Below are 13,583 nucleotides of genomic sequence, written 5' to 3' on the forward strand. Positions count from 1 at the left end.
ATCGACTTTCATATTCCAGATGTACAAGTCTTGCTGAGGAACTAATACTTTCATATTCAGAATGCGTGCATCCGTGTAGAAATGATGCAACTTAGTAGTTGCCCCGTTACTTTGCATGTACGTAGTAGTACTATGTATCTGCACAAAGCGTGTCATGAGCTATTGTAAAACAGTAAAATGAAGCTACCTATGCCCTCTCTCAGCGTTTTGGCACAATTAACCTTCTGATTACGCTCACCGACGGACCAGATCAATTCATAGGGCTGCTGCTCCGCCGATTGACGCCTTCACGTGAATCGGGCTAACAGGCACTATGGGCCGCCCCCGAAGGGCCCGACATTTATTTACTAGGCTGGGCCTGCGTTGGACCAGCTTCTCAAAAAATCTACGCACATGCTTGTCTCAAAAAGAAAAACCTACGCACAGGCGGCGATTCGGTAGCGAGCTGCCCCACTCATTGTACCGGTATGTATATGTCACTTCACATATGTGATTAATACAAGCAAAGTTACACCATGCAACTCAGAGCACTTGTAGATGCATGTACACCAGAGCTAGCATAAGCGGTTGATTGATTTTTCTTGAAAGTTGGCTGACACAACTACCAAACCGAGCCGGTTGGATACATACATACATACAATATTAACATTTATCAATTTTTTATCACATATCATATGAGGGCCAAAATGTCTTTTCAGATGTCATTTAACACAGTTAAGGCTTAAAATGGACAAAAGTGTCATAAAGGGCATAAAATTTAGACGCATTGTTAGATAGGGAAGAAATTTTTTTACAGTGTTAAATAGGGCAAAAAGTTTTAAGACAGTGTTAAATAAGGAATTCTCTCTTGGACCGTGGCGGTGCGGAGGACACCTAGAAATTGATTGGCAAGCTACTAGATCCCAACTCGCAGCCGGAATAGAGCCACATCATTGGTGCCCGAGAACTGAAGCCGGTGATCTCCCTTGCAATGCCTTTATATACTCTTCCTGCCCTGGCTCATGAATGTGAAAGCAGTATTTGGAACCATGTCTCCACTTTTTGTGTGATTCGGGCTTCATGATGTTTGTCAATCCCCTGGCACGCACCAGCCCTATTTGTAGGAGAGTAAAGTATTTTACCATGGGTTGAATCTGACAGAGTATGAATATTCAGATATATACATCTTAGTGGTAAGCAAAATTTCAATTGGTAGATGATCTTATTAGTTACATTACTGTATTACCTGCACAATCATCTGATGTCTTGTATTGCTAGTTATCGTCTCGTTTTTTAAGGACACTTCATGGTCAGTTGATGATTAACCAAATCCCAATCATTTACTCCCAGTGATGGTGGATATGCAGTAATAGTACATCTGTAGTTACACGATTAAGTGACATGTATTTGTGAAGATTTGGTAATTTTAGAACTCCTTTGCTGTTAAAAAAAGTGAACCATAGATATCTACTTTTGGTCGTATGGTATGACTCAGTACCCAGCTCATTCTTCTGATTACATGGTGTTTCATAGTATCGGATTGCTTAGTCGATTCCAAAAAAGCACTGTTCTTTTCCTTCAAATTCAGTTTACTAATCAAGTTTTTTTCTAAGAAAATTGTTTATGCACGATGAAGTGGCCTTCTGTGTGAAGTCAGATACAAGGCATCACATGTCGTTGCTGTTGTTTGTACACACTTCATTTGTTCTATGCACATGGCGTATCTACAGGAAAGACAAAAAATAATTAAATGTTAATTAGCTGCTTCGAGGATACACTTGATTAAAGGCCATTTTCGAAAAACTTGCCCATTAGTGTTACTTCAGTTACGAAGAATCAATGTGGGAGATCAGGCAGCTTCATATATGAATTGTGTACCTGTTAATATTTGTATTGAGCTTCATATATGAATTTACTTGAAAAATATATGTTGTTTTTTAATATATATTGTAGACATGTATTGTGGTAATAGATAGTCAAAGTGGTGCATAACTACAATATGTAGTTCTTGTTTCATACTTCATGCAAACAAGTGGCCTGGGACAAACTATCTTTGGTAAGAGAAAGGAATGACATATACAAGATAAACATGAGGTAATTAGCAAGAAATTGCAATTCATATTCTTTTGGATGCCATCTCAGTTTCCTTATATAGGTTAGCTTTCCTACTTTTCTTTCATACACTATTTTCGCTTTTATTTTCTAAATGTATACTCAGATATATGTGCGTCTTTCATAGAGTCCAGAAAAAGTAAATTTGACATGGCATGGCAAATGCCATGTTCTACCAGCCTATTGTTTTAACATAGTTCTACTAGCAAACCACCCATTATTGGCTGTTTAGGGACGAGCGCGACAACGCGCGCCATCATGTTCTAGTATATCCGTATTGTTTTTAGTATTAGTGTATCCTAAAAAATGTTTAGTGTTAGTTCGTGGAATCTCATAGTCTTGCTCGAGGTGACCATGATTAATTTATCATTCTTGCTACTAGCTATGATGTGCTCACATCGTACTTTGATTCATTGATGGATCAGTAATATCGGTTGCTTTGGACTGGTATTTACCCCGAGACAAGAAAGTATGGCGCGCTTTAGAAACTGTGGTATATAAGTCAAAGATGTCAAATTCAGATATTTTTTGAGTCCGTGACATAACCAGATTGGATGGATCTTCCACCTGTTTAGCTATGAAAGAATATATACAAAACTGAATAATAGATCGATAGGAAGACCATGAGCTGCCCCATAATGAAACCGTCAGTAGTTGCGAATATCTCCTTCTTCCCTAATCAAAGATTGGCTAAAGAACAAATATTTCGCAGACATATGGACATATACGTATTGAATCAACGTCATTGCACAAGTTCGGCGGCGGCATAAATATTATTTGAGGTTTTGTTGTGGATATTGTCCAAATCATGCCCAACGGTGCTTCTTCTTTACTTTATTCGTTCAATGAGTGGACAGGTAATTATGCCAGTAGATCAACTGCATATTTCAGTTTTAACTGCTCTATAAACACGTCAAAAATTGATTCAAAGATATTGTTTTCTTGTTCCTACAGTCTCATAAAAACAGAATACCAGAGGCTGGGGTAAAACCCCTTTTCAAAACAAAAAATTTGCCTCTGACCAGAACAAGCCATCTGCAACAACTAGGTACCTACTACAGCTTCTTACAATCATCAAAAACCACTTCACCTAAGAAGACAACACCGTCTATAACTCCGCCTGACCACCGCTTCCTGCTCAACCTTGCTCTTTGGAAAACACAACCCGCAGAGGAACAAGCCCGTAATGAATGCGTCAAACTCTTTGCACTGCTCGTCTATCAAAACTATTTTCTGCAAGTTTAGGTGCTCGTCCCAGCATGGCCCTTATGAACGCCAGCTGCTGCTTTAGCGGCCTAAAACAAATGACCTGGAGCTCTCTCAGAACTCGGTTCTCGGAGCCGTGGAAGTCCATCTCCCACGGATGGCTCATCCTTTCAGTTTGAAATTCAATATCTATAAAAAGATTGTTTGTGAATTTGGAGAAATCTTCATGAACTATGAAAACATTCAAAAAATTCAAAAAAATGTTCGTGAATCAAAGAATGGTCACAAATTTCAAAAATTCCCTTGAATTCAAAAAATGTTTGCAAAATAAAAACATGCTGATTAGAAAAATTGAAATAAAAAAATCGCAAACCTGAATTTTTTCCCTGAAATTCAAAAAATGTTCACAGATATAATAAATATTCTCATTTCAAAAAATGTTGCAAATTTAAAAAAAATCACAATGTAATAAGTGAAAACTTAAATAAATAAGAAAAATAAGGAGAGAAAAAAGTCGAAAGAGAAAAAACATACTTAAAAAGCTGTTTCAGGAAAGCATCTAGTATCTGCTCAAACCGGTGGGAAGGAAACTCTGGACTGGCCCATATAGCAGGCAAACGTTACGCGGGAATACGATACGCCTTGGCGACCGATGACCGACCTTCCATGAGATCGAGGAAGAGGGAGAGGATGGCCGCTTTCAGCCATCGCTACGTCTATACCACTAAAAAAGGCCATTTCTACATCTGTATCTCGCATAATGCGAGTTGCACGTAGTTCTCGCCTCTGGTGTTTCTTTAGCAGGTCGTGGCCCAAATACTGGGAGAGGGTCTCGGCTTTGGTTATTTTATTTTGTGTTGTTTTTATATTTTTATTGGTTTTATGTCATTTTATTTACATTTTCATCAGGTTTTCTGAAATTGTTTATTTGCTTCTTGTTTCTATTCCTTTTTTCTTATACTTTTCTAAATTTTCAAATACATGTATACTTTTTTAATACTCACTGTACATTTTTTATATAAACGTGGAAATTTTGTTTCTGCACATTGAACATTTTTCAAATACATGACCAGCATTTTTCGAAAATACATTTTTGAACATGTTTTTGAATACGTCCTAGCCAGCATCCCCTTGTACATGTGCCAGATGGGCTGCCACTCGGTACCAGTAGAGTGTTGATTTCAGGAGCGTGCATGTTTTACTCAACAACAAAAAAGCGTGCAGGTATGATTGTTTATTTTTGTTCATATTTTCAAAGCATAAAATTCCTCGAGAAAATAAAAACCGTGAATTTGAAAAATATTTAACACATATTCTAAATAAAAAGTTCTAATAAAAAATAATCATGGATGTGGGAAAAAAAATTAAATGTGCATAAAATATGTTTTTGATGTATACAAAAAATGTACTCTCTCTCCGTCCCATATATAAGATGTTATTACAACAGATATACTAACATATTGGTTGTAATAACAGCTTATATCCTAGGCTGGAGGGATTACAATGTGTATAAAGAAAACTAGACTTCCATTTTTTTTGAAAAAGTGTTAACCATGTATTTGTAAATGTTAACACAGCATAAAACATTCGTTAGCATACTTTAAGAAAATTGTTGATATCATTCAAAAAAAAATGAATGTGTATTTGAAAACCTTGTAAACATATCCAAATAAAAGCTTAAAACTATGTGTTTGAGAAAAATGTTAATCATATATTTAAAGAGTGTTTAACATGCATAAAAATGTTTCAGGTGTATATGAAAAATATAAACGTGTATGAAAAACTATATACCAAAACATATATTTTAAAAGAAGTTAATCATGTATTTGGAAAATGTTTAACATGCATAAAGAACGTTCATGTGTATACGGAAAATATAAAATGTGTATGAAAAAAAGTAGACACTAAAACATATATTTGAAAAAATAATAATCATGTATTTAAAAAATATATAATGTATAAAACACGTAAAATGTGTATGAAAAAAGTAGGCATGTGTTAAAAAATATTAAGAAAAAAACTCAAAGACAACCAAAAATAAACAAAGAATACCGAGGAACAGAAGCAGGAAAGAAAAGAAAAAAATAACAAAGAACCCGATGCAAAAGAGTGGAACATTGTGAATACCAAGACAACCGAGAAAGAATTTAAAAGTTGGAGAAAACCGAGTGAGCGAACAAACCCAACAAGTAAAATGTGTAATGCGCCGGCCTATACCTATGGACATTAACTTGAGGCGATTTATAATAGGAATCCGTATGGACGATAAATAGCCCTGGCAGGACGTATGCCCTCCCTTCGGCCATCGCCTTAGGCTAGACCGAAGGATTTGTAAGGGCCTATATTTTTGACACACAAACCACTCTTCGTCCCTAGACTGGGAGATTGAAATGGGCCAGATATCATTGAGCAGCATTGCACACACATCGGTTTCCTCTTCATTCCCTAAAGATAACTCCTTCATACAATGATCTAAAACAAATCCTACTACAGCTTCTTACAATCATCAGAACAACTTGCCCTAAGAAGACCATGCCATCTACAATTCATCTAACTAGTTCCTTCTCAACCTTGCTCTATGGGAAAACGCGCCCCCAGAGAGCAACAAGGCAGCAACCCTAGGGCGTCGCACTCCTCACACGTCTCATCTCTCAGAACTCATTTGTGCAAGTTGAATGCTCGCACCAGCACGACCCTTATCAATGCCAGTTGCTGCTTTACCAGCCTAAAGCAAATGATTTGGAGCTCTCTCGGTAGCCGGTTCTTGGAGCCGTAGAAGTTTGTGTCCCACTGAGCATGTCCTGGCTGTCGATGTTGCATGTATGGTCCCATACCTAGATTTGCACGAGCATTAATTTTATAGATATTGACACATAGTTTTACTTTTCGGGTTCAGCAACATTTCCCTTGTTTAATGTAGAGAATGAAAACAAAAAAACTCCCTCTGATACATATTACTTGTCGCTGCTTTAGTAAAATATTAAAGTTTTACTAAAGCAACGACAAGTAATATGGATCGCATGGAGTAGCATAGGTTTTTACTAACTCAATGGCAGTAATATTTCTAAACGGCAAAACATACTCAACGGAAAAGTGTCCAGTGCTCCCGGCCTTGGGGTACTCCTGGTGCTTCAATGTCAAATTTTTTTAAATGTTTCAAAAAATTCCAGAAAAAATGAGAATGTTAACAAGGAATGTCACTACTCCTCCTAAATATTTCAGGTCCAAAATCGAAATGTACATTGAGAAAAAAAGGAGAAATCCAGATCTGAATAGTATCAATGTTGCTTTTATCTCTTCTTTACACTATTCATGCTAGATTTCACATTTTTGTTTCTCAATGTGTGTTTCGAGTTTGGACCTGACATTTTTAGGGCATATAGTCACATTATTCATTATGAACATTCACTTTTTTTTTGGAATTTTTTGAAACGTAAAAAAAAATACCTTTTTAACATTTGGAGCACCGGGAGTACCCCAAGGCTGGGAGCACTAGATACTTTCCCCATACTCGACATGGCAAATCATTATGAGACACAACTCAACTGAATTTGCAATATTTCAACAGAGGGGGCTGTCTCAAGAAGGAACGACGTGCATACAAAGATGCCCAGTATGGACAGCCCCCTTAGATTGATGAGAGCAGAGTTGTGTTGCTTCATTTCAGATTGCATCCAATCCAACGTTGACCACGAGATAAATAAATAAATAAATAAATAAATGTGGAATAAATTTCATAGGAAGTGCAATATATATGATATGGTTTGCGTTGTGGATCTCCATATCCCAGTTATGTAAACCTGGTTATTTTTCTATGGAGTTTTTACCTGTAGTAGTGTGTAGTTTGTAAAACAAGTCCAGTTGATTCCTTTGTATGAAATCGGAGGGAGCGGCCTCTCTTTCACTAAAAAAAAGGATGTGCAAACTATCACAAAACTACGAGGTTAAGATATTATTTCACACAACCACACTTCAATTGATATAACTCCATTCTAGGAAATGACTGAATCTCACCGGACACATTTTAAAATTTATTAAAAAAATAACTTATATTTCTGAAGTGGAAAAAATATTAAATAAATTTAAAATACAATTAATCGCACGTTCAAAATAAATGTTAACGCAGCTTTAACCATATGTGCATGGAACTTTTAGAAAATGTCGATAATTTTTTTTAAAGAAATCGACATTTAAAAATGTTCCAGTGTTTCCAAAAGATGTACGTGACATTTAGAAAAAGTGTTCATACGATGAAAAGAAATGTCTGCATAATTCTAAAAAAATTCCTGACATTCAAAAAAATGTATGTGACATTAAAAAAATGCTCATGTGTTTCAGAAATGTAAAAATATATTTAAATAGTTTAAGAAAAAGCTTTATATCATTCAAAAAGATGTCCACCTTTATTTGATAAAATATTTATAAATATTCGGAAGAAATTCAAATACATATATTTGGCAAAATGTTAATCATGCATTTAAAAAATGCTAGACTTGTATACAAAATGTTTTCTATGTATACAAAAATGTACAATGCGTATGAAAAAAAGTAGACATCAAAACATATAGTTTTTTAAAATGTTAAGCATGTAGTTGAAAAATGTTTCAGGTATATATGAAAAATGTGAAACAATGTTTGAAAAAAGTCGCGGCACAGAAAGCGTCGTTATTGCTTATTCCAAGAAGACCTGGAAGAAGCTATTCTCCCGGAGCTCGAGATAGGAGGGCAGAGGACCGCGAACCACGACACCTCCAAGAAGGTAAGCAAGACCCATCGGCGTCGCCATTGTTGACTCTAGCAGAGCTGGAGCAAGGCTTTCACCCCGAGCAGCCATACCCTCTCCTTGAACCGGTTGACGAAGCCTGCCACTCGCTTGAACCTAAACCACACGGCAACAGAGACCACCACCGCACCTTGCCGCCAACGTAGCTGATGCTAAATATGTAGTGAACGAATGATGAGCAGCAGCGAGTGGTGCATGCATGTTCACCATCCACGGTCGACATCTACTAGTGTTGTTGCAGCAGTATTAGTGGTTGGCCATCGTCGTCCGTCGTTTTTGAATGATGCATGCATGCCCGTAATCGGCATCACCATCGTCGAACCAATAATTATCTCGTTGTGGGTGATGTAGCAACAATGTTCCCTGTCTATTTTTCAGCGTCCAGGGAACCAACTGTACTTCTCCATCGTCTTCTCGACCTAAGGCTAGCTGTGGCCGTGATTGAACCAATGGCGGTGATGCCCTAAACCCTAAGGCTTCTTGACCTAAGGCTTCCCTCTTGGGGGCGTTACCATTGTACTTCTCGACCTAAGGCTTCCCTCTTCGGGGCGTTGTTGTGCACTACGAGAAACTGAAATTTTTCTGTCTGCCCAAAACCAACAGGAAAATAGGGTGTACCGACAGGAAAAGTATTTCGTGTCGGCTACCCGTCAGGTTTAGCCGACAGGGATAGCATGACAGGAAAATAAAATATGCCTATCAGTTGCCCGACAGAGACTATATTCCTGTCGGGTTTTCAAATTTCCCTGACGGGTTTGGCCCTAAAGGGTTATATAGGCGTCAGGTTTGGCAAACCAGGGAAATAGTATATTCGTATCATGCATTACCGCCAGGAAAAAAACAAACCTAATGAACAAAAAAATATTGATGGTTTTATACATAGCTATTCCATAACTTAGAATATTTAGAACATAGAAGCATCACTATCAATTGTTTCCATCAACCAGATATACAAATTCACATGTCTTCGGATAAAATTCCATAGAATTTACATACATGAATCGAAGGTCAACGAAAGCAGAGGTACGACATACATCCATAAACACACAAGTGCATCAACTAAGCATACACAAGAAGAGACCTCATTTTCTATAATCTTTTGTTGCCAGCTTCTCTTGAAGGTTGCCTTGCAGTGGACATATAATTGAACTTGTAAAAATGTGCAGGTGTCAACAATTTGCTACAGAAAGGTAACGAGAAAAGGAACAATATCTATAAGATATAATAAGCCTAATCTATTTGGTATCTTAGTTTCTCGCAATAACATTAGCATATACCCAACTTGTTTTTGTCACAGCAAAGTTACCCACTTTTACAGCTTATAGACTAATAATGGAATAATTTATTCTAGCATCATATCTCTGATTTGATACAAATCATGCAACTGACAAAATCCATTTAAATGGCAACCTGAGCACATGCTTCTGGATTAGCTTGACAGAATTATCAGCTAACTTCCTGAGAAGATGAGTCATTAGAGACTTCTTGCAAGAAATCACACTACCAATGTCAATACTCTCAAGTCTATCAATTTCAAATGTTCAAGAAAAATGGGCAGAGTCATCATCATCTCCATACGAATAAAAAAGCCAAAACATTATGCAATTATTCGATAATGTAACAATATGGGAGCTGAACAGCATCGAGACAATAAAAGATTAAAAACATATCACGCTATGTCCAATGTGCCCAAGATCATGAGATCAACATTATTGAGCTAGTAGTTGCTACGTTGATTTAGTATGAACACAACCTCTTTCTATTTCTTTGGGGTATGCACGAGAAAACTTGACTGATAATTATTCCTGATAAAACATTGGGGATGATGGTGAAAGGAAAAGTAAAGATACCTTGATTTGAAGCTCTTGCATCTCTCATAGACCCCGAATCTTGAATTTTGCTCCGAATAATAAGTTACGAATTCACATATCTTTTGATATAATTGCATAGAATTTACATACATGAATCAAAAGTCAACAAAAATAGAGGTACAACTTCTCAAAAAAGCACATGTGCATCAACTAAATATTCACAATTTGAGACCATTTTCTACAATGTTTTGTTGGAGCTTAGGTTGCAAGATGCTCTTCTTACCCCGCACTAGACATAACTAAACTTGTAAAATGTGCACGTGTGAACAGTTTGCTACAATAAGGTAACAAGAAAACGGAATAGTATCCATAGGATATGATCAGCATAATCTATATGGTATCTCATATTCTCGCATTAACATAGGTATATATGGCCAACTTGTTTTTGTCACAGCAAAGTTAAATAAATTAACAGCTATATAGACATGATAATTGAGTGGTTTCTTCTAAAATCTTGTGACAAATTTGATACAAACACAACAATTGACAAAATCCATTCATCTATTCGAACTATCAGTTATTAGAGGCTTCTTCAAGTTAAGTTCAAACCATGATATCGACAGTAAGTGCAACTTCTCAATGATGCATAACCACAAGAATGTCTTTGTTTCAAAATGCAAGACGTTTTTTGACACCGCCACATTTTGAGATAGGTTAGTATAACAAGAAAATCAGGGGAGTACCTTTGAGGATTTTTTTGAGGATGACCCCGGCCTCTGCATCTGGGAGATGCATACAGCCACTTTATTGATTATTCTAGAGGACCTTACAAAGTATTACAACAATGTGCCTGAATCCACCATCTTGGCAACATATGTCGCTACTCCTATCCAAAATAATGAAGGGGTGCTAGCTGGGCCACTACCCAAACCACTCACCTAAGCCTAACATTAAAAGCCGAAAGCCGAAACTCATTCGGAAGCCCCAGCCGAGCCACATACCGGGTCTGGGGCACAATCCGGTCAGACGCACTCGTGTGTCGTCGCCGCCATCTTCCACAGGTCTTCAGATCATATTGAGGCTTCTACCTTGTCTGGCCACTCCGCCATCGACGTCGCCATGACGCCAGACAGCAACCTCCTCCTGCGCGAGCCCATCTCCGCGCATCGGACGCCGAGTCTCCACAACGCCATGCCATCGATCTCTGCCACCATCAATGTGTGAGATGAAACACCGCTCCACCATCCCTCCAGCCAGCACTTGCTCCAAGACGATGCCCCCAGAAGGGAAAGCGATAGAACGCTATCATCATCCGATCCGGAAGACCCAGATCTGGGGTTTCCCCCTAAGCATCCCGAACCTGATGGCGCAGACTGCCGACGATGCCTCGACTATCGGCAGTAGCTCCACCAGAAGAGCGTCGCCTACATCGTCGCCGCCTCCAAGATGAAGCTGACCAGAATGCATATGTAGACACCGAACCGCCGCCACTTCCACCGCCGCTTGAGCAGCCCCCGAGCAACGCCTTCAGGAAGGAGCACGCCACTGTGGTGTCGTCGTCGCTTGGAACAGGGAGGTCTGAGGCTTTCACCTGAGCTCCTGGGAGGGGTGGAAGGAAGGAGGTCCTCTCCAAAGCCTCCAACGAGGGAAGCAACACCCAAAGGCACTGCCATCGGAGTGGCCGCCACGCCGGCCAAGAGATTCCCCCGAAACCCTCCAGCCACCGGATCTGCAAGGCCAGCACCCAAGAACGGTGACCGAAGCCACCAAGGGCTGGATCCGCTGCAGATCGGAGTAGATCGGGGTCGAGGACGAACATCACCATGGCCACCAACATCCAGCGAGGAACCGCCACCGCAGCCGAAGCCCACCACCTCCCCGCCATCCACATGGCCAGGGAAGTGGCCCACCTGTCCATGCCGGCGCCGCCTGCCGCCAAGCTGCGCCGCGTGCCACCAGCCATGGCCGCCGCCATGGATCCCAGCCGCGGGGCCCCGCGGGAGAGGAGAGCCGCGCCACGGGGGGAGTCGTAGCACCTCCGCCAGGTAAGGGTTGATGACCTTCTCGAAGAACTTGTCCTTGGAAGCACTTGGGGACGTCATGATAATCTAGATCTGTCAAAAAATAGCTCAAAACAAAGACAGGTGATTTTTGCGTGATACGGGAGTCAAAACCCCCGGGAGATTATATAATTAATTTTTACCAACCAAAATATGTAACGTGCAAGAAAACGGAGTCCGAAAGGCACACGAGGTGCTCACAAGGTAGGGGGCGCGCCCAGGGGGTAGGGCGCGCCCACCACCCTCGTGGGGCCCTCGTGTCCTTCCCGGACTACTACTTATTTTTCTATTTTTCTAAATATTCCAAAACGGAGAAATATTGCCTTAAAATTGTTTTGGAGTCGGTTTACTTACCGTACCACATACCTATTCCTTTTCGGAGTCTGAAACGTTCCGGAAAGTGTACCTTATGTATTCCTCCAGGGTTACGATTTCAATAATATTGGTTTCAACATTTATGGGATTTACCTGAGATATAATGTTTAATTCTTTGACCGTTTACCACCTTCGGATTTGTGCCCTCGAAGTTGTTGATATTTATGGCACCGGAACGATAGACCTCTTCGATAACATAGGGGCCTTCCCATTTAGAGAGAAGTTTTCCTGCAAAAAATCTTAAACGAGAGTTGTATAGCAATACATAATCACCTACATTAAACTCATGCTTTTGTATCCTTTTGTCATGCCATCTTTTAACTTTTATTTAAACAACTTGGCATTTTCATAAGCTTGGGTTCTCCATTCATCAAGTGAGCTAATATCAAATAACCTCTTCTCACCAGCAAGTTTAAAATCATAGTTAAGCTCTTTAATAGCCTAGTACGCCTTATGTTCTAGTTCGAGAGGTAAGTGACATGCTTTTCCATAAACCATTTTATATGGAGACATACCCATAGGTTTTTTATATGCAGTTCTATAAGCCCATAATGCATCATCAAGTTTCTTATACCAATTCTTTCTAGACCTATTAACAGTCTTTTGCAAAATTAATTTGAGCTCTCTATTGCTCAACTCTACTTGACCACTAGACTGAGGGTGATAAGGAGATGCAATTCTATGATTAACATCATATTTAGCAAGCATTTTACGAAAAGCACCATGAATAAAGTGTGAACCACCATCGGTCATTAAATATCTAGGGACTCCAAACCTCGGGAAAATAACTTCTTTAAGAATTTTAATAGAAGTGTTGTGATCAGCACTACTAGTTGGAATAGCTTCTACCCACTTAGTAACGTAATAAACAGCAACTAGAATATGTGTGTATCCATTAGAGGCAGGAAAAGGTCCCATATAATCAAAGCCCCAAACATCAAACGGTTCAATAACAAGAGAATAATTCATAGGCATTTCTTGACGTCTACTAATATTACCAATTCTTTGACATTGATCACACGACAAGACAAACTTACGGGCATCCTTGAAGAGAGTAGGCCAATAAAAACCAGATTGCAATACCTTATGTGCAGTTCTATCTCCAGCGTGGTGTCCTCCATAAGACTCGGAATGACACTTGCGTAGGATCTGTTCCTGTTCACGCTCAGGTACACAACGTCTAATAACACCATCTACTCCTTCTTTATAAAGATGTGGGTCATCCCAAAAGTAATGTCTTAAATCATAGAAAAACTT

This window comes from Triticum dicoccoides, chromosome 1A, assembly GCF_002162155.2.
Source record: "Triticum dicoccoides isolate Atlit2015 ecotype Zavitan chromosome 1A, WEW_v2.0, whole genome shotgun sequence".
NCBI classification, from domain to species: Eukaryota; Viridiplantae; Streptophyta; class Magnoliopsida; order Poales; family Poaceae; genus Triticum; species Triticum dicoccoides.